At 45.2% G+C, this 22,341-nt stretch overlaps 1 long non-coding RNA gene across 1 annotated transcript; it reads left to right on the forward strand.

Annotated features, from left to right (window-relative positions):
* The first annotated feature begins 16,205 nt into the window (after positions 1 to 16,205).
* LOC117516463 lies at positions 16,206 to 20,313 on the forward strand. The gene is made up of 3 exons (XR_004562416.1): positions 16,206 to 16,337; positions 16,441 to 16,446; positions 20,279 to 20,313. It is a non-coding gene; the product is annotated as an uncharacterized LOC117516463 (long non-coding RNA).
* The last annotated feature ends 2,028 nt before the right edge of the window (positions 20,314 to 22,341 follow it).

The following is a 22,341-nucleotide window of genomic DNA, read 5'->3' on the forward strand; positions in this document are numbered from 1 at the left end:
TTGTAATTTTCAAATGCAGATAAAGTAGCATATTATTGAGGCCTAAATACCTCTCGCCGTCTACAGGGATAAAAAATTTGATAGGGCCCGTGTCCGTCAGCGTGGATAACGGGGTGACCTCGATGTATTGGCTTTGTTCAATGGACAGCTGGGTCCCAGGGACGATGAATAAATCCGATTCACTCATGGTGCATTTGGGGGAATTATACTGCAAATGAGACATTGTTTAAGAGAAAATATCTCTGGACAACCTCCTCTTCTTATGGTTTCTTTGAACTGTTTTGCTTTTCCAGGAGATATTACATTTTTTAATTGTTTTCACACGTTTCCCTGTTGGGCAGTTCTGCAAACTTCTTGAGAGCATCATGATGCTGGACCGCTGCTTCCTGGCAATGCTTTGAGCTGCGTTTTTCAGGTGAGGTTTGGTGATCGTGTATCCTTGTTTAAACAGTGGCGTTAAAAATTTGAATCATTTTGAAAATATGTTCCCAAGATCACTTCCGTACATAATGGGAGCACCATGGAACCCCTGTAGACCATTCCCAACTTGGTTTTCATAGTAAGGCACAAATCTATAAATGTCGGCTTTGTGCGTTGCTCCAGACATTTTTTTTTTAAATGTAACGTCACAATCACTTTACCGTATGTGAAATTAACTGGCTGGTCTTGATCGCTTTTGAGTTCAACGCATATTTTTTCAATATGTCTTTTAGAGACTGGTATGTAATAAGCAGGATTGAATTTCTTTGTAATTATTTGACCAAAACGACCTTCAATTTCAAAAGCATGGAGAAGGGCAAAAGCGTTACCGACCACAAAGTGTTGCACGATGTCTGTGTAGCAAAAGAGATGATACATGCCTGCTTTTATATCCGGGTGGTGGGGGGAGTTCATGGCTCCCGTTCTGCACCTGAACCATTCATTCGGACTTAAACCTAGCATATAGGCCATCGGCGGCTGAAAATGGAGGTAATAGTTCCCATCCCTGGCCCACTGGAAATTTTTTTTAATGTTGTTATATTTTAGACTAAGCTTTATATTCTTCAAGTGAGAATTTATTTGACATGTAATCACGTCATGGTCATCTTAATATCCCGACTTGAAATAGTCTTCATAAACCGGGGGTATATTTATTGTCCAGTGCTATCTGTCTGGAATATTTAACCAGGTTTGAGGGTACGGCACCCAGGAGTTGAACTTTTCTGGCCAATTCTTCCACCTGACCAGGAGATATTTCTCCCCCTGTTCATCCGCTCGTCCAGAATCTCTTGCACCTGATAGGGTTTGTCTTTGCTTATTTTAATAACCTTTTGTAATTCTTGCTCATAAAATGAGCCACAAATAAGCTCACCGTCATAATCTTTCAATTTATAAACGGGCGGTACATGTTGTACACATTCTGAAACCATGAACACTTCATTTGTGTAACTCTGCTCATATTTTTTTATCAAACACGCGGTTGGGTTGACATGGTGCCATAAAGGTTCTCGACAACAACTCTGATGTTTTGCTTTGTAACCTGATTCAGAGTCATCTTAATGCTTTTATGGTAACGGTGGTTATAAGCTGTAAGTAAAGCTGGTAAGACCACATCCTTGTCTTCAGTGTGCGATTAAACCTCTCAGCAACTGAGGTTTTCAGATCACTGGCCATAGTGAAATGTATAATCCTGTGTTTTTTCATCAGGTCTTTAAATGCTTTGTAGAAAAACTCAATTCCTGCATCAGTCTGCAGCTTCAGAGGCACCCCACTGATTTAAGACAGAGGCAAAGGCCTGTGACACCTTGCGGCCTTGTTTTGACTTCAGGGTCCTGGCATATGCTTTTTTTGAGAAGAGATCAATGACGGTCAGCAGGTACTTGTACCCGTCATTAAAATGTGATATATGGTTATGGTTAAGGTTAGGGTTGGGGGTGGGAGTCATGTTAGGAATAGTGAGTTAAAAAAGCTCTGTCATGAAAATTTGACTCATTTCGTCACGGGAACACGAAAAAAAAAAACATGAGACTGGGCTGGAAAAGACCCCTCTCAAGAGAAAACATTTTTTTTTTCTTCACAAAACCATAAAAAACTTCAATTCAAAAAACCTTGTTTTATTTTTGAAAAACAATTTATCCTCTTCAGCAGCATTATTAGAACGAACACACCCTGTATGAGTTTAGAATACATGGTTTGTTACATTCATTAAATCCACACTTACATATCAAAAAACATAAAGACAAAAGTATTGGTTCACATACATACTTGATGGACGCTCAGTAATACACAACCCCCACATTCACGGTTTAACTCAGTACTCACTTTTAACAGTGTGGGGAAAATGTCACTCCTCAGTAGCTGTTGATATTTCACGCCCCATACCAGCACATCCACAAACAGAGTGTATAAGTTAAAGACATGCTGCAGCTTAAACCGTGGAAAACTGTCAGTAGTCAAAACAGTAATTTTGAGTAATAATTCATACAGAGACTTTTCAGGGGATTGCTGAGCTGTGGTGTGGACATGTTCTACCCAGACTTCTGGCTCACTGCGGCATCTGATGATGTCAAAAACATGCTCCATTACACTTGAAGGTGGGATGTCAGGATTGTCGAGTTTGAGGATGATGATTTGTTCCAGCAGATACGAGAATCTGCGTATAACATACGCTTCCCTCACACTTTGAAACAATTTCATCACACAATTACCCATGACAGAAAACAATATAATGATGTTATTTAAAAAAATGCAGGCTTTCAGCCCTCGGAATTCCAGACAGCTTCCAATTCCCCCATATCCAACTGGGCGTCTCCACCAAAACATGTAAAATTTGGTGAGCTTTTCACAGAAATTATCACAATATTTCAGCTTGGTAAGAATGTTCTTTGCCACGCCCTGCACTCTCTGCACTGAAGGGTTGATGAAGTGCTGCACCAAGAGTTTTAAGACCGCTGGGATGAACTGCGGGGTCCAGAGTTTTCTCATGAGTCTGTCAATGTATAAAAGCATTCACATAATGGGTCGGGACACTCATGATTTTTTGGCTGGGGTGATCGATCTGACAGCCGTAGCAGAGTTTCTGTTGGTAAGTTTCGATCACCGTCAGAAGTAAATGAGCCGTGGCGACTTTGTCTTCAGAAATTCTTCCAACAAGAAGCCGTCCTGCTGGTCTCTAATGAAGGATGTGGCGTACTTCTCACCCCGCACAGAGTCTTGTACCTTGCTCGATGACCTGGCCGCCATTACAGCGGGAAGGAGCCGCACACCTTCTTCTTCTGGTGCAGAAGCTGGCAAGTAAGAAGACCCATCACCCCAGCCTGGCTTCAGTGGTACTGACCAAGGGTGATCAAATCCCGCACAGTTATATTAACAAATATTACTGTAGGAAATATAACAGGTGGAATACTCCTTAGTGATGTCAGCAATCACCTGCCGGATTTTGCAGCTTTCCAGTCCTTAGTTGACAGATACGATCAAAAACAACCTATACATTTGAAAAGAAAATTAACTGAAGTTACCTTTGAGATTCTTAGATGGAATTAATGCAGAAAAATTGGTGTGACATTTATAATGATGACATCGACAAATCATATGAATCTTTTATTTCCATGATTTCTAATTTGTATGATAAACATTGTCTGTTGGTGCCAAAAATTGGAAACACACAAAAAACTGATAAACTATGGGTTACAAAGGGACTCCAGAATTCATGTAAAAAGAAAACATTTTTGTACAAGCAGTTTATAAAACTCAGAACCAATGAGGCTGAAAGTAAATATAAGACATACAAAACAAATTAACGAACATCACACAATCGTGTAAGAAGCAATATTACTGTGACTTACTGGTAAAAAATAAAACCAACATTAAAGGTACCTGGAAGCTTTTCATCAATAAGAAAAAAGTAGTTAAAGATCATCTATCTTATTTTTTTTACTGTTACTGTTCCAACAAGTGTAATACTTCTGCACTTTTTCAGTGTAACTGCTGTGAATTTTAATTCATTTATTTACATCTGTGTGGATCCTGTGTGAGCCTTAAGAGTGGTTAGCTTATCGATTATTGGTTAGCTCATGCTTGGCTATACTCCTAAATTTCTTAGTGCACAAAGTACACTACTTTACCGACTTTACACCCTCCATAAATCCTGCGTGATGTTGGAAGATAGGGTGGCTCTCTTTTAGAGCTGTGTTCGTAAGTTAGAGCAGCTTCTTAGCGCAGTGGAGTTAGATGTTACGGTCACTCGAGATGAGGATAGGTTTGGGCCGGCTAGCGAGCCCATTAGCATCAGCCTATAAACACCGGCTGTGGAAGATGGCTTTCGGACTGTGGCTAGGCAGACGAAGCCCCATAGGGCTTGGTGCCCGGTTGTGGTACCCCGATCACACTCGCCACTGCGAACTGTGAATCGGTTCTCCCCCTTGGATTTGCCTGATGTGAATTCTCTGAGCCCACAAGTGACTTCCACTCCTGTCTCCAGGCTGAAATGCTGGACTTTAGTGATAGGGGATTCTATCACCCACAAAGTCAGGTTACAGATGCCGGCTGATGTTAAATGTACTCCTGAGGCCAGAGCTCCCGACATTGCATCCCATCTTAGGGTGCTGATGCTGCAGAAGGGAAGACAGATTAAGGAACATGACATGAGATATAGTCACATAGTTATTCATGTCGCCACCAATGATGTCAGGATGAAGCACTCAGAGGCAGGGGCATCGGACTGGGGGGTTAAAGGGTACTATGTACCCAGGGCCCAGAGCATGGGGGGGGGGGGGGGGGAGCTGCAAAAAACTGGCATTAAATACATTTTTGTGTTGCATGTTATTAATATCCATACAATTCATGTTGTAAAAAAAATATAATTAGAATGAATGTCTCCCCCTCTAGCTGCCACCTTATCATGGTGGGGGAGTTTCCATACCCGGATGATCCTAGGAGCTATGTTGTCGGGGGCTTTGTGCCCCTTGTAGGGTCTCCCAAGGCAAACAGGTCCTAGGTGACGGGTCAGACTAAGGGCAGTTCAGAACCTCCATGACCAGTAAAAAATCAAGGACAGAGACATCACCCGGTATGGCGGAGCCGGGGCACCACCCTGGAGCCAGGCCTGGGGTTGGGGCTCGCGCGCGAGTGCCTGGTGGTCGGGCCTTAGCCCATGGGGCCCGGCCGGGCTCAGCCCGAAAGAGCAACGTGGGCCCGCCCTCCTGTGGGTTCACCACCTGCAGAGGGGGCCATGGGGGTCGGGTGCAGAGAGGATTGGGTGACGGTTGAGGGCGGGTGGCCTGGCGGCCCGGTCCATGCTCACAGCCCCTGGCTGTTGGGACGTGGAATGTCACCTCACTGGGGGGGAAAGAGCCTGAGCTTGTGCGAGAGGTTGAGAGATAGTCGGGCTCACCTCCATGCACAGCTTGGGCTCTGGTACCCAACTCCTGGAGAGGGGCTGTGCAGTGGCAGTGCAGAGTACCCGACCTTCTTGGAGTCCCTGGGAGGGGTACTAGATAGCGCTCCGACTGGGGACTCCATTGTTCTCCTGGGGGATTTCAATGGCCACGTGGGCGACGACAGTGAGACCTGGAGGGGCGTGATCGGGAAGCATGGCCTCCCTGATCTGAACCCGAGTGGTGTTCAGTTGTTGGACATCTGTGCTAGTCACAGTTTGTCCATCACGAACACCATGTTCGAGCACAAGGGTGTCCATAAGTGCACGTGGCACCAGGACACCCTGAGCCAGAGGTCGATGATCGACATTGTAGTTGTATCATCTGACCTTCAGCCATGTGTCTCAGACACTTGAGTGAAGAGAGGGGCAAAGCTGTCGACCGATCACCACCTGGTGGTGAGCTGGATCCGCTGGGAAGGAAGGAAGCCGGTCAGACCTGGCAGGCCCAAACGTATCATGAGGGTCTGCTGGGAATGACTGGTGGAACCCTCTGTCAACGAGGTCTTCAACTCCCACTTCCAGGAGAGCTTCTCCCAGATCCCGGGGGAGGTTGGAGATATGGAGTCCGAGTGGACCATGTTCTCCACCTCCATTCTCGATGCGGCCGCTCGTAGCTGTGGTCACAAGGTCTCTGGTGCCTGTCGCGGCGGCAATCCCCAAACCCAGTGGTGGACACCGGACGTAAGGGATGCCGTCAAGCTGAAGAAGGAGTCCTACTTGTCTTTGTTGGTAGGTGGGACCCCGGAGGCAGCTGACAGGTACCAGCAGGCCAAGCGTGCGGCCGCAGAGGCAAAACCTTGGGTCTGGGAGGAGTTCGGGGAGGCAATGCTTCGATCTGCTGCTTTGTTGAGTCATTGTTTTATTTTGGTTTATCTTCATTTTTCACCACTAAACCCCAAATAGCATATGTATGTGAGTAATAGTTACCTTTTTATGTTCATCTGACCTGTTATGGTCTTCTGAAACACTTGATAGATGTATTTTATAACTTAAAAATGGGACCAATGCTAATGTGTTAGCCTGTCTATGGCGTTTTCAATGTTAAAGTTAGCATTAAGCTGTTCGCATCTCAGCATGTTTGTGTGCTTTTGTTTTCTGTATAATAATTCATGGCTCAGCGTTTGTTGTTGTAAAAGAGTCAAAAGTATTACAAATGGTCTACTTGAAGAGTTTCAGTCAGGTTTTAGAATTCATCATAGTACAGAAACAGCATTAGTGAAGGTTACAAATGATCTTCTTATGGCCTCAGACAGTGGACTCATCTCTGTGCTTGTTCTGTTAGACCTCAGTGCTGCTTTTGATACTGTTGACCATAAAATTTTATTACAGAGATTAGAGCATGCCATAGATATTAAAGGCACTGCGCTGCGGTGGTTTGAATCATATTTATCTAATAGATTACAATTTGTTCATGTAAATGGGGAATCTTCTTCACAGACTAAGGTTAATTATGGAGTTCAACAAGGTTCTGTGCTAGGACCAATTTTATTCACTTTATACATGCTTCCCTTAGGCAGTATTATTAGAAAGCATTGCTTAAATTTTCATTGTTTGTTATGTGTCGGACGCAGCTCGGAGAACCGACCAGCGTTTGAAGGACCCAGTATGAAATAAGCAGAGCACGGTACAAAGGCTAACTGAATTTAATACATAACAGTGATACAAAAAATAACAAAAGAAAGTGCGGTCTGGCGTGGTGCGCTCCCAGCAGCGCTAACGGTCCGGAGCCAGAAGCCGTTTGGACCCAAGGACCCCGCCGACACCCCCCAGGTGGCCGCAACAAACCGAGTCTGTGAAAGAAGGAACCTTTATGTGAGTCCACACTCTACACACAGAGAGAACACTTAAAGGTGTACAAACAGCAAACACTTCCTGGCTTGATTACTAATCAGCTTCCCAACCTGCAGGCATGGAACATCCAGTTCACAAAACTCCACTGCAGTGGAAGCCGATACATGACTAACATACAGCTCAATATAATAAAGGTGTGAGGGACACCACATTTACTGACTGTATAAATGTTAGTCACAAAATCTAACGTACCTCAGGAAGTGTGCTGACGAGCATGAGACCTCACCCCCTCCTCTTTCACAGACCGTGCATCAAACCCTGGACGTTCTCTGCATCCACTGATGATGAGATGGCTCCCGAGACGACGATCTCACCCGTCTGGTCACAAGGTCGAGTCTCTGGCAAATACACACTGTATACTCCAGTCTTAAATGCCACCATGTTCCAATCCATATAGATGCACCTCAGCTGTGAGTCCTGACGAGCCGCAGGTGATCAGGGTGAGGTCCTGATAACCTCAGCAACACAGCCACTCAGTCCCAAATGCAAGCCACCTGGAAGGAGAAACAAAGGACAGAAACAAAAAGGAAGCCAGGCCCCCCCAGCCATATAACAGTACCCCACCCTCACGGGAAGCCTCCCGGCGACCACACAAACCTGGCCCAGGAGAAACACCCCCCTCCAGGGACCATGGCTGGAAACCGCTTCTGCATTTGTCTTCCAACAGAATGGTTGATGTCCTCTCCTCTGGCTGCATCCTTGCCTTTGTTTCAGTCAGTCCCTTAGCACAGGTGTGGCCAGGAGTTCCTAAACCTGTGCAGTCAGCCTTTATCCAACCATGTTCGGTCTTTAGTCATAAAACAAAAAAGACAAACACAACCAAAACATCCCCCCTCCCCAGGGGACCGTCCCATCAAACCCCGGGAAGAGGAGAAAAGAAAAACCCCAAAGTTAAGCTTACAAATAAAAGTGCTAAAACACCCACCCCCCCCTCCCCCAAACGACATGTAGGGACCAACACCCCCCAGAGGACTTCCCGCCAGCTCCAGGAGTACTAACCACAGCCGAGGTCCCTCTGGGATCCAACGTCACCCACGGGGACTCCCAGCACCTCCCAGAGGACCACTCGTCAACCCCAGGAGACGCCTCCCCTCACGACCAACGGACCCAGCCCCGGCCGTCTATGGCTAGATGGACCCACAGCCCTTTCCCCCCCAGAGGACACCACAGTCAAACCCTGAGGGCGGAAACTGGGGGGAAAACACCCCCCCCCAAGGTGCAGAGGTTACCTGGGAAACGCCCAGCATAACCACACTGCACCACTCCAGCAACGCCGACACTACGGCTCACACGGCTGGAGCCAGAGGAGAAGAGAGGGAACAAAAAGAAAATACCCCAAACCCCCCTCCCCTCCCGACGCCCAGCACAACCTAACTGCACCACTCCAGCAACGCCGACACTACGGCTCACACGGCTGGAGTCAGAGGAGAAGAGAGGGCATAATCAATCAATCAATCAATCAACTTTTTTTCTTATATAGCGCCAAATCACAACAAACAGTTGCCCCAAGGCGCTCCATATTGTAAGGCAAGGCCATACAATAATTATGAAAAACCCCAACGGTCAAAACGACCCCCTATGAGCAAGCACTTGGCCACAGTGGGAAGGAAAAACTCCCTTTTAACAGGAAGAAACCTCCAGCAGAACCAGGCTCAGGGAGGGGCAGTCTTCTGCTGAGACTGGTTGGGGCTGAGGGAAAGAACCAGGAAAAAGACATGCTGTGGAGGGGAGCAGAGATCGATCACTAATGATTAAATGCAGAGTGATGCATACGGAGCAAAAAGAGAAAGAAACAGTGCATCATGGGAACCCCCCCACAGTCTACGTCTAAAGCAACATAACCAAGGGATGGTCCAGGGTCACCCGATCCAGCCCTAACTATAAGCCTTAGCGAAAAGGAAAGTTTTAAGCCTAATCTTAAAAGTAGAGAGGGTATCTGTCTCCCTGATCTGAATTGGGAGCTGGTTCCACAGGAGAGGAGCCTGAAAGCTGAAGGCTCTGCCTCCCATTCTACTCTTACAAACCCTAGAAACTACAAGTAAGCCCGCCGTCTGAGAGCGAAGCGCTCTAATGGGGTAATATGGTACTACGAGGTCCCTAAGATAAGATGCGACCTGATTATTCAAAACCTTATAAGTAAGAAGAAGAATTTTAAATTCTATTCTAGAATTAACAGGAAGCCAATGAAGAGAGGCCAACACGGGTGAGATATGCTCTCTCCTGCTAGTCCCCGTCAGTACTCTAGCTGCAGCATTCTGAACCAACTGAAGGCTTTTTAGGGAACTTTTAGGACAACCTGATAATAATGAATTACAATAGTCCAGCCTAGAGGAAATAAATGCATGAATTAGTTTTTCAGCATCACTCTGAGACAAGACCTTTCTGATTTTAGAGATATTGCGTAAATGCAAAAAGGCAGTCCTACATATTAGTTTAATATGCGCTTTGAATGACATATCCTGATCAAAAATGACTCCAAGATTTCTCACAGTATTACTAGAGGTCAAGGTAATGCCATCCAGAGTAAGGATCTGGTTAGACACCATGTTTCTAAGATTTGTGGGGCCAAGTACAATAACTTCAGTTTTATCTGAGTTTAAAAGCAGGAAATTAGAGGTCATCCATGTCTTTATGTCTGTAAGACAATCCTGCAGTTTAGCTAATTGGTGTGTGTCCTCTGGCTTCATGGATAGATAAAGCTGGGTATCATCTGCGTAACAATGAAAATTTAAGCAATACCGTCTAATAATACTGCCTAAGGGAAGCATGTATAAAGTGAATAAAATTGGTCCTAGCACAGAACCTTGTGGAACTCCATAATTAACTTTAGTCTGTGAAGAAGATTCCCCATTTACATGAACAAATTGTAATCTATTAGACAAATATGATTCAAACCACCGCAGCGCAGTGCCTTTAATACCTATGGCATGCTCTAATCTCTGTAATAAAATTTTATGGTCAACAGTATCAAAAGCAGCACTGAGGTCTAACAGAACAAGCACAGAGATGAGTCCACTGTCCGAGGCCATAAGAAGATCATTTGTAACCTTCACTAATGCTGTTTCTGTACTATGATGAATTCTAAAACCTGACTGAAACTCTTCAAATAGACCATTCCTCTGCAGGTGATCAGTTAGCTGTTTTACAACTACCCTCTCAAGAATCTTTGAGAGAAAAGGAAGGTTGGAGATTGGCCTATAATTAGCTAAGATAGCTGGGTCAAGTGATGGCTTTTTAAGTAATGGTTTAATTACTGCCACCTTAAAGGCCTGTGGTACATAACCAACTAACAAAGATAGATTGATCATATTTAAGATTGAAGCATTAAATAATGGTAGGACTTCCTTGAGCAGCCTGGCAGGAATGGGGTCTAATAAGCATGTTGATGGTTTGGATGAAGTAACTAATGAAAATAACTCAGACAGAACAATCGGAGAGAAAGAGTCTAACCAAATACCGGCATCACTGAAAGCAGCCAAAGATAACGATACATCTTTGGGATGGTTATGAGTAATTTTTTCTCTAATAGTCAAAATTTTGTTAGCAAAGAAAGTCATGAAGTCATGACTAGTTAAAGTTAATGGAATACTCAGCTCAATAGAGCTCTGACTCTTTGTCAGCCTGGCTACAGTGCTGAAAAGAAACCTGGGGTTGTTCTTATTTTCTTCAATTAGTGATGAGTAGAAAGATGTCCTAGCTTCACCATCAAACCCTGGGTGGTGAAACTGAAAAAAAAAAAATAAAAAGAAAGACTAACAGACTGACATAAGGTTGCTCGGGTCCTTTTTTTTTTTTTTTTGGCAGAACTGCAGGGTCACGACCCCAGACACTAAATAGTGAAAAACAAAAAATAAAATCCCACACAAAAACCAACTCAAAAAACGCCCACACGAAATGAACTAACACAAAACAAATCAGTGACGTATACCGTTAAGCTCAAACAAATCGAACACACCTGTTCTAACTTAAGAGCTTAACGGTAATGTGACTAAGTCACCAAAAGAGGGAGCCAAAGTGCTAAAAATGAAAAAACCCCCTTTGGTGACAGAAAACAAATGAGCTGCATCTCCGTGCGCAGCTGTGTGCAACACACAACCAAAATGTGCTCAACTAAATAACGCCGGAGCTGATACAACAGACGCAGTAGTTATCTTTATCCGGGGAAACGGGGCTACAACTGTAACACAGGAAGCTCAGCGACCCGTGCCACAGAGCTCCGCCGTGCGCGTGCACCCATTACAGACACACTCTTGCAGCTCCCGTTCAAACCTCTTATCCGGTCGGAGCGTGACGCGAAGCCGTCGCCAGTCACACTCCACCATGACCCACGGATAAGGCACAAACACAGGAACACGGCTGCAAGAGAGCACAAATCAGTATTCAGTAATGGGTTCTCCAACGCGCACCATCCGGGCGGAGAGCACCCGCAACTGATCCGGATAACTTCTGAACGTCTGCTGCCGCCTTCCCGGTGCGTTACCGTCTCTGCTACCGCTGGGACGTGATGTTTGGCCAGAGACTACTGTTATGTGTCGGACGCAGCTCGGAGAACCGACCAGCGTTTGAAGGACCCAGTATGAAATAAGCAGAGCACGGTACAAAGGCTAACTGAATTTAATACATAACAGTGATACAAAAAATAACAAAAGAAAGTGCGGTCTGGCGTGGTGCGCTCCCAGCAGCGCTAACAGTCCAGAGCCAGAAGCCGTTCGGACCCAAGGACCCCGCCGACACCCCCCAGGTGGCCGCAACAAACCGAGTCTGTGAAAGAAGGAACCTTTATGTGAGTCCACACTCTACACACAGAGAGAACACTTAAAGGTGTACAAACAGCAAACACTTCCTGGCTTGATTACTAATCAGCTTCCCAACCTGCAGGCATGGAACATTCAGTTCACAAAACTCCACTGCAGTGGAAGCCGATACATGACTAACATACAGCTCAATATAATAAAGGTGTGAGGGACACCACATTTACTGACTGTATAAATGTTAGTCACAAAATCTAACGTACCTCAGGAAGTGTGCTGACGAGCGTGAGACCTCACCCCCTCCTCTTTCACAGACCGTGCATCAAACCCTGGACGTTCTCTGCATCCACTGATGATGAGATGGCTCCCGAGACGACGATCTCACCCGTCTGGTCACAAGGTCGAGTCTCTGGCAAATACACACTGTGTACTCCAGTCTTAAATGCCACCATGTTCCAATCCATGTAGATGCACCACAGCTGTGAGTCCTGACGAGCCGCAGGTGATCAGGGTGAGGTCCTGATAACCTCAGCAACACAGCCACTCAGTCCCAAATGCAAGCCACCTGGAAGGAGAAACAAAGGACAGAAACAAAAAGGCAGCCAGGCCCCCCCAGCCATATAACAATTGTTACGCAGATGATACCCAGCTTTATCTATCCATGAAGCCAGAGGACACACACCAATTAGCTAAACTGCAGGATTGTCTTACAGACATAAAGACATGGATGACCTCTAATTTCCTGCTTTTAAACTCAGATAAAACTGAAGTTATTGTACTTGGCCCCACAAATCTTAGAAACATGGTGTCTAACCAGATCCTTACTCTGGATGGCATTACCCTGACCTCTAGTAATACTGTGAGAAATCTTGGAGTCATTTTTGATCAGGATATGTCATTCAAAGCACATATTAAACAAATATGTAGGACTGCTTTTTTGCATTTACGCAATATCTCTAAAATCAGAAAGGTCTTGTCTCAGAGTGATGCTGAAAAACTAATTCATGCATTTATTTCCTCTAGGCTGGACTATTGTAATTCATTATTATCAGGTTGTCCTAAAAGTTCCCTAAAAAGCCTTCAGTTAATTCAAAATACTGCAGCTAGAGTACTGACGGGGACTAGAAGGAGAGAGCATATCTCACCCATATTGGCCTCTCTTCATTGGCTTCCTGTTAATTCTAGAATAGAATTTAAAATTCTTCTTCTTACTTATAAGGTTTTGAATAATCAGGTCCCATCTTATCTTAGGGACCTCGTAGTACCATATCACCCCAATAGAGCGCTTCGCTCTCAGACTGCAGGCTTACTTGTAGTTCCTAGGGTTTGTAAGAGTAGAATGGGAGGCAGAGCCTTCAGCTTTCAGGCTCCTCTCCTGTGGAACCAGCTCCCAATTCAGATCAGGGAGACAGACACCCTCTCTACTTTTAAGATTAGGCTTAAAACTTTCCTTTTTGCTAAGGCTTATAGTTAGGGCTGGATCAGGTGACCCTGAACCATCCCTTAGTTATGCTGCTATAGACTTAGACTGCTGGGGGGTTCCCATGATGCACTGTTTCTTTCTCTTTTTGCTCTGTATGCACCACTCTGCATTTAATCATTAGTGACTGATCTCTGCTCCCCTCCACAGCATGTCTTTTTCCTGGTTCTCTCCCTCAGCCCCAACCAGTCCTAGCAGAAGACTGCCCCTCCCTGAGCCTGGTTCTGCTGGAGGTTTCTTCCTGTTAAAAGGGAGTTTTTCCTTCCCACTGTTGCCAAGTGCTTGCTCACAGGGGGTCGTTTTGACCGTTGGGGTTTTTCCGTAATTATTGTATGGCCTTGCCTTACAATATAAAGCGCCTTGGGGCAACTGTTTGTTGTGATTTGGCGCTATATAAATAAAATTGATTTGATTTGATTTGATTTATCACAGTTGTCAAAAATTCTGGAAAAATATTTGTAAAGGTTGAATGGAGGAGGTTGAATGATTTTATATCTAAACATCATATACTTAGTGAACAGCAGTATAGTTTTAGAAAAAGTCATACTACTTCTCTGGCTTTAATTGATTTTGTGATGCAATTGAGACGAAACAATACATTGTAGGGATTTTCTTTGATTTGCAGAAAACATTTGATACCATAGATCATACTTTATTATTGGACAAATTGCACAGGTACGGCATTAGAGGAATGGTCCTGGATTGGATAGCTAGTTATTTATGTAATAGCTATCAGTGTGTCCATTTTGGTGGGGTAAATTCAGAATTGTTGAGGATTACATGTGGGGTGCCCCAGGGGTCCATCCTTGATGTATGTTAATGATATTTTTGGTGTCAAATTCTGTTCGTTGTATTTTGTTTGCCGATGACACGACTGTGTTCGGTAGTGGGGATCATCAACTCTTGGACATGATGGAGAGGGAATGATAACATTTTAAATATTGGTTTGATTCTCATAAACTGTCACTTCATTTTGGTAAGACAAAGTGTATTATATTCGGAAATAAGCCCATGAATTTAAATAGAAAATTATTATTAAATGATGCTGAAATTGAAATTGTATCTGAAACTAAATTTCTTGGTATTTTTATTGACAATACACTAAGTTGGAAAAATCATATAAATTATGTTAAATCTAAAATTTCAAAAGTTATTGTGATTCTGTATAAACACAATATTTTCTCCCCAACATTCATTGTTCATGCTGGATTCATTACTTGTCCCATATTGAGTTTTGTGGAAACACATATAAAACAAAAACAAATCCAATATTTCTGTTACACAAAAAAGCTATAAGAGTTACAAGTAAAAACAAACAAACAAACAAAAAAAAAAAACATATGAACCACCAAACTCATTGTTTGCTTGTCTGCATATTTTCACATTTCAAGATTTGGTGGATTATTTTACAATACAGAACATGTATAAAGTTAAAAATAGACTCTTGCCTCAATATGTTCAAGAGTTGTTTAAAATGAGGGAGTCCAGTTATCATCTACGAGGTACACTGATAGTCAGAAGAAAGATTCTAACTTCTGTTAAAAGTCATTGTATTTCCATGAAAGGTGTTAAAATTTGGAATAATTGTTCCAATGGAATTAAATTATCAGGTACATTGTCTTTATAAAAACAACTTAATTTCTTACTATAGTACGTAATATTAGGTTAACTGTCTTCGTGGCTGTTTTTTTGTTTAATTGCACATTATATTACTGATTGTTTTGTTGTATTCAGTTACGTTATTTTTCTGATTGGTACTTTGTTCTGAGTGTATGTAAATGTGTATAGTAACTGGTAAGGGGTGGGTGTTTATAAGCTTTTGCTTCAGCCCACGCCCTTTCAGCCACACCCAACTGGATGAAATGGTTTAGGAGTTATTGTTGTATTTTCTTCTGTTTCTTTTATTGGTTTTATTAGTAAGAGATCTGTTGATGGTTCCTCGCACCCATTTTTCAACCAGAGGAGAGTGATCCTTCCAGGCTGTTGCTCCCAGGCTTTGGAATGGTCTCCCGCTCTCTCTGCGCTCACTGGACTCTGTTGATACTTTTAAAAGCCAACTTAAGACTTTCTTTTTTACTCAAGCGTTTGCTTAGCTTTCAGGCTGCTCTGTGATCCTGTGTTATGTTTTATGTTTTTATGTCTCGGCCATTGTCTGATGTTTTGTGTGGTGTACTCTGCTTTTATGTTGTGAAGCACCTTGTGGCTCTTGTCTGTGAAAGGTGCTATATAAATAAAATTTACTTACTTACTTACTTATTTTACTCTCAAACTGTATATTTGTGTGGTGTTGTGCGGCGGGTGTGACTGTGTTGTGTGTGTTTGATTCACCGTGTGCCGTGCTGGCCGTCTGTCGTGGTCAGTCTGTGAGGGTGTCCTGAGTCTGTTCGGCTGGACCCTGTCCCGCTCCACGTCTACCTCGTCCACGACAGAAGCCTCTGTGTCCACGTTGTGCTCTGGACGGCATTATGGGCACTTCAGTGGACCAGCGGTCAAACGTCCCACAGATAAAACGGCCGTCTGGATCTTCAGTGTCTCTGGGTCAGGGGCTGTTGTTGGCTTCTGATCAAAGTTCTGTCTGCCACGTTGACACACTCTTTTGACAGACATCATAGTGAGTGCAGCAGCAGGCATTTCAAGGGCATTCATCATTGTCTGGTGATCAGTATCTCTCCTCTTGGTGGCTTTCCTCACCTCTCTTGTTTCAGTATGACGTGCATGTTTCAAGATTTCGTTCACTTGATTGTCAGCCCATCCTCCAATCAGGGTTTGCTCAATTCCCTGACAGATCTCAGATCTCAGGCCAGGGACCAGACAGGACTTTAGGACAGCTTCAAACGGTGTCTCTCCCTTTGCATCAGAGGCACCATCAGCTCTTTCATGTCCACTGTGTGCAGTGCACTGCTTCTCCAGCCGGATGAAAAACTCTGTCACAGTCTGACCAGGATTTTGTTTGCAGGCTTGGATCACCATCATGTCCACTGTGGCTGGACATTTAGCTTTGATGTCATCACAAACTGCTCTGACATGCAGTTTGTACTCGCTGGTGTTTTCCCAGGTGATGGTTTCAGCTCTCAGTCTTTGTGCAGGTGGTCTTTCAACCACAGCTTGGATTTTCAGATGTGGTTGGACTGGATCAAGTGTCTTTAAAAGGCTGGTCAGTTCTTCACCTGTCGGCCTCCAGGTGTGACAGAAAGCAGTCATTTCTCCTGTAGCGGCGCTGCAGCTGGTGAATCTGGTTGGGGTCAGTGATGACACCAATCCTCCCCTCGCAGACTTGGACCCTTGACTTTGGGCACAGCCAGGCTCGGATAGAGGGTGTTGGGGGGTGGGGGGGGATCGAGGAGGAGAAGAGATTATTATCTGATAATGTTTGTCCCACAGGTACTTTTGTGTGTGTGTGTGTGTGTGTGTGTGTGTGTGTGTGTGTGTGTGTGTGTGTGTGCGTGCGTGTGTGCGTGTGTTTGCGTGTGTGTGTGTGTGTGCGTGCGTGTGCGTGTGTGCGTGCGTGTGTGTGTGTGCGTGTGTGCATGTGTGTGTGTGTGCGTGTGTGTGTGTGCGTGTGAGTGTGTGTGTGTGTGCGTGTGCGTGTGTGTGTGTGTGTGTGTGTGTGCGTGTGTGTGTGTGCGTGTGTGTGTGTGTGTGCGTGTGTGTTTGGGCAAGGCTGACCATCGCAGGGCATCAGGACTACTCCAGCCGCTGCCTGTGCCTCATCGCCCCTGGTCCCACATCGGCCTGGATTTTGTCACGGGCCTCCCGCCGTCCCAGGGTAACACCACCATCCTCACGATAGTGGACCGATTCTCCAAGGCGGCCCACTTCGTGGCCCTCCCGAAGCTCCCAACAGCCCAGGAGACAGCGGACCTCCTGGTCCACCACGTCGTCCGGCTGCATGGGATTCCAACAGACATCGTCTCCGATCACGGTCCCCAGTTCTCCTCGCAAATCTGGAGGAGCTTCTGCCGGGAACTGGGGGCCACGGTGAGTCTCTCGTCCGGGTACCACCCTCAGACCAACGGGCAAGCAGAACGGGTAAACCAGGAGGTGGAATAGGCTTTGCGCTGCGTGACTGCCGCGCACCCGGCGGCCTGGAGTACCCATTTGGCCTGGATCGAGTATGCTCATAACAGCCAGGTGTCTTCAGCCACCGGCCTCTCCCCTTTTGAGGTATGTCTGGGGTATCAGCCCCTGTTGTTTCCGGTGGTTGAGGGAGAGGTCGGTGTGCCCTCGGTCCAGGCCCACCTATGGAAGTGCCGTCGGGTGTGGCGTGCCGCCCGTTCTGCTTTGCTAAAGGCCCGGACGAGGGCAAAAGCCCATGCAGACCGTCGGCGGGCCCCGGCCCCTGCGTATCGGCCAGGGCAGGAGGTGTGGTTGTCCACAAAAGACATTCCCCTCAAGGTGGACTCCCCCAAGCTACAGGACCGTTACATCGGCCCATTTAAGATCCTTAAGGTCATCAGTCCAGCCGCGGTGAGGCTTCAGCTTCCGGCCTCACTGCGGATCCATCCTGTGTTTCATGTGTCCCAAATAAAACCACATCACACCTCACCCCTCTGTACTCCGGGTCCGGCACCGCCTCCTGCCCGGATCATCGATGGCGAGCCGGCTTGGACTGTACGCCGGCTTTTGGATGTCCGTAGGATGGGCCGGGGCTTCCAGTATTTGGTGGACTGGGAGGGGTACGGCCCCAAAGAATGCTCCTGGGTGAAGAGGAGCTTCATCCTGGACCCGGCCCTCCTGGCCGATTTCTACCGCCGCCACCCGGACAAGCCTGGTCGGGCGCCAGGAGGCGCCCGTTGAGGGGGGGGTCCTGTTGTGTGGGCCACCAGAAGGGGAGGTACTGCTGGCCCACCACCAGAGGGCGCCCTGCCTGAAGTGCGGGCTTCAGGCACGAGAGGGCGCAGTCGCCTCACAGGAGCAGCCAGGGTGACAGCTGTCACGCATCACCTGCAACAGCTGTTACCCATCATCTGATCAGCAGGGGAATACCAGCAGGACGACGCCTCCACCTCTTTGCCGAGATATCGTTCTACCTGGAAGGTAACGTGCTCAGCTGACTGGTTAACAGTGATCTTTTGTGACTTTTGTGAGTTGTTTAGCTGACTCCTTTTCCAACGAGTGGTGGAGGTAGTTTTCCTGCCGTACGGATTCCTGGGTGCAGACGCACCCACATTTAATTGTTCTTTTGTTCCTCACCAGCAGTACCAGGTCCGACACGCGAAGGCAGTGGCCACCTGGGAGTTCGGGACTTGGCGGCTCCAGTATTCCCGGGGTCTGGTGGCGGAGGAAATCGTGTGGTTCCGGTTCTGCTTTGGACAGACGTCTCCTATCTTCGAGCCTGCCCACACGACACCTTTTGTGATTTGGCTTTTGTCTATTGTTGTAATCTGATTGTATTTGTTGTGCCCATTCACAACAGTAAAGTGTTGTTATTTGACCTCATCCATTGTCCGTTCATTTGCGCCCCCTACACTTTCCCAACAAAACTGTTACAGTAGTCTAAACATGTTGACACAAAAGCATGAATTATAAGCTCTAAATCATTTCGAGACACCATTTTCCTGAGCTTAGAGATGTTTCTTAATTGAAAGAAGCAATTCCTCGTCAGCTGTTTATAATGCTGTACCAATGACATGTCTTTGTCAAAAATGACACCCAGGTTTCAAAGACATGATTTAGCAGACTGGCCCAGGTCTCCCAAGTACTGCTGAATACCTGGAATATGGGCATCAGGGGCAATAACCAATGTCTCTGTTTTGTCTGTGTTAAGCTGAAGAAAGTTATTCATTAGCCATTGTTTAATTTCCACCAAACAATGGAGGAGGGAATCAAGCCTCTTAATCTCAGATGGCTTAAAGGAGCAGTAAAGCTGGATGTCATCCGCAAATAACTGGTAAGAGACATCAGTAAATCTTTGAATGATCCTACCTAATGGGATCAAGTACAATAAAAACAAAATGGGGCCCAATACAGAACCCTGAGGGACTCCACATAACAGGTCCGTAGACTCTGACCTTATCTGGTTAGCAAAAACGCTAAAGCTACGCCCAGACAGATATGAAAAAAAACCACCAAAGAACTGACCCCGACAGTCCGACATGATCCCTTAATCTATTCAGCAGGACCTGGTGGTCAACAGTATCAAAGGCAGAGGACAAATCCAAAAGAACCAACACGGTGGATTTCCCAGCATCAGCAGACATCATAATGTCGCTGGACACTTTCAAAAGAGCCGTTTCCGTAGAGTGTTGTCTACGAAAACCGGACTGAAACCTGTCATGAATGTTATTCTGATCCAGGAAGAGTGTCAGTTGGTCTGAAACCACCCTCTCGAGGATCTTAGACAGGAATGGGAGCTTAGAAATAGGTCTAAAACTACTTAGCTCCATTTGATTTAAACCTGGTTTTTTCAGTAGAGGCAACACTATGGCATGCTTAAAAGCACTGGGAAACACACCGGTGGACAAAGAAAGATTTACCATTCTAGTAATGCACGGACCAATTACCTCAAATACTTTAATAAAGAGCCTGTAGGGAAGGATGTCCAATGAGCAAGAGGAAGGTTTCATCTTGCTCACCAATGCCGAAATATCAGCAAGTGTCACAGCCCTAAATGAAGACCAACTGCTGGGAACAGGCTCAATAACAGTAGAAGTACCACACAGGGAGGGTGGAATTTTATCCTTAATCAACTTGATTTTGTCAGTGAAAAAACTCAAAAAAGCATTGCTGTCAGCTTCAGAAAACACAGGAGTAACTGAAGCAGCAGGACATACAAGAGAGTTGATTGTATCAAACAACACTCTGGGATTCTTCTTATTCACAGACACCAGCTGACGTATGTAGACAGAACGGGCACTCTCTGCCAGTTTGTTATATGATAGAACCAGCTCCCTGAGATGAAGCCTGTGAACCTCAAGTTTAGAGGATTTCCACAGGCGTTCAGTCCTTCGACACAGTCTCTTAAGACTTAAGAGCTCTTCATTAATCCAAGGGCACTCATTTTTCTGTAAAGACATGTTGTATTTAACAGGAGCCAACTGATCAAGAATAGTATCACAGTGTTGGTTAAAACACTGGATAAAATTGTCCATATCAAGAAAATCAGTGAACAAACAAGGATTAAACATAGAAGAAAATCTTTCTGCAGTTTCAGCAGTGATGATACGCCTCCGAGACTTAACTTCTAAGGGCTTCTGATCAGAGCTGGAATGCAGGTCAAATGAAACAAGACTATGGTCGCTCAAGTGGACATCTTTTATAGACATATTTAAAATGTCTAGGCCAAGTGTAAAAACTAAATCTAAAATGTGACCCTTTTGGTGAGTGGGCTCAGAAACATGTTGCACAAAATTAAAAGCTTCAGTCAACGAGGCTTAACTAAATAAAATAAATGATTATTTAAGTCAAAAACCAACACAAATCCCTCCGGAGGTCCAACAAATGGTTTTAAATAAGATTACTGAATTAGAAAAACTCTCTGATCCATATCATATGTTTTTAAAAGCCCAGCCTTTTGAAATTTTGCCACCAGCTGTTCGAACTGTAAATGGGAGAAAAAAACTGGCTCTGATTTTGAAGGTCTCAAACCTGGGAAAAAGATTTGTCCTGTAGGACAACCCACTGATTTTTATTTTTTTTTTGTTTTGTTTTGTTTAAGATTTGCATCAGTAAATGCTTCAGTCACACCACCAGCTCCTGTGGGACCAAATCCACACACAGTTCTGTCTGAAGTCCCGGCTGGTTCTCAGTTCTTCTCCGTGGTCAACCTCTCGAATGCTTTCTTTTCTGTTCCTGTGCATCCAGATTCTCAGTTCTGCTTCACTTTTACTTTCAATGGTCAACAGTATACCTGGACCCGCCGACCCCAAGGGGTCACTAGTCGCCCTCATGTGTTCTGTCAGGCTTTGGCTGACAGCTTGACCTCTTTGACCTTATCGCAGGGAACTGCCCTCTTGCAGTATGTGGATGATCTGCTGATTGTGTCTCCTTCTAAGGAGCAGTGTGACCATGACACTTTGCTACTTCTTTCACACCTGGCAAAGGGGGCATCAGGTGTCACTAAAAACATTACAGTTTGTAAAGTCTGAAGTTACTTTCATTGGTCAAAATGAGAAACAGAGAAACTTTGTGTCCAAAAGCTTTTTTCAGACTGTGAGCAGAGAACTGATCTAGAAGGTGTCAGGCGAGAAGTGTACACGTGCACATGCACAAATGCTGAGGGAAGCTTCAAATTGTCACCACCTACCCCCCCACCCCCACCCTCCCCCCCAACTGCTTGAGAAAAAGAGTGAGTCTTATCAGTTTGTTTGGGAACAGAGTGATTAAAACACTCAGAGAGAAAGACAGAGAGCCGAGTGAAAGGTACGAGAATGTTTTTAGATCCTCAACTCTGATGGGTTTGACAGGATGGAAATGAGGCACTATGTGTGTTATTTTCCGTGCATGATATGTGGAGAAAAGGAACGTGCAGGTGACAGTTGGATTAAGAATGTTGGAAAGTTGGAAATGCAAGTTTGAGTTGGTGGAGAGTGTGTGGTTACACGAGAGCAGGGCTGGACTGGGGAAATTTTTCAGGCCGGGCATTTTTAACCAAGACCAGGCCACCACCAGGTATCGAAGGGGAAAAAAAATGAAGCCTGCTGTGACAGTGTGTTTTTTTTTTTTTGGTCCCTTAACCGATCAGTGTGCACCAGGAGACACATACATTTTAACACTATAAGAAGCATTATGAAAAGTTCTCCCGAAATACAGTTATCATAGGCTTATCAAAAGTACGATCTACTGACAGTAGGTCACATTACTTTTTAGACATAATAAGCCGTCATTTCATTCAGCCTTGTTAC

This window comes from Thalassophryne amazonica, chromosome 9 (genome assembly GCF_902500255.1).
Source record: "Thalassophryne amazonica chromosome 9, fThaAma1.1, whole genome shotgun sequence".
Taxonomy (NCBI): Eukaryota; Metazoa; Chordata; class Actinopteri; order Batrachoidiformes; family Batrachoididae; genus Thalassophryne; species Thalassophryne amazonica.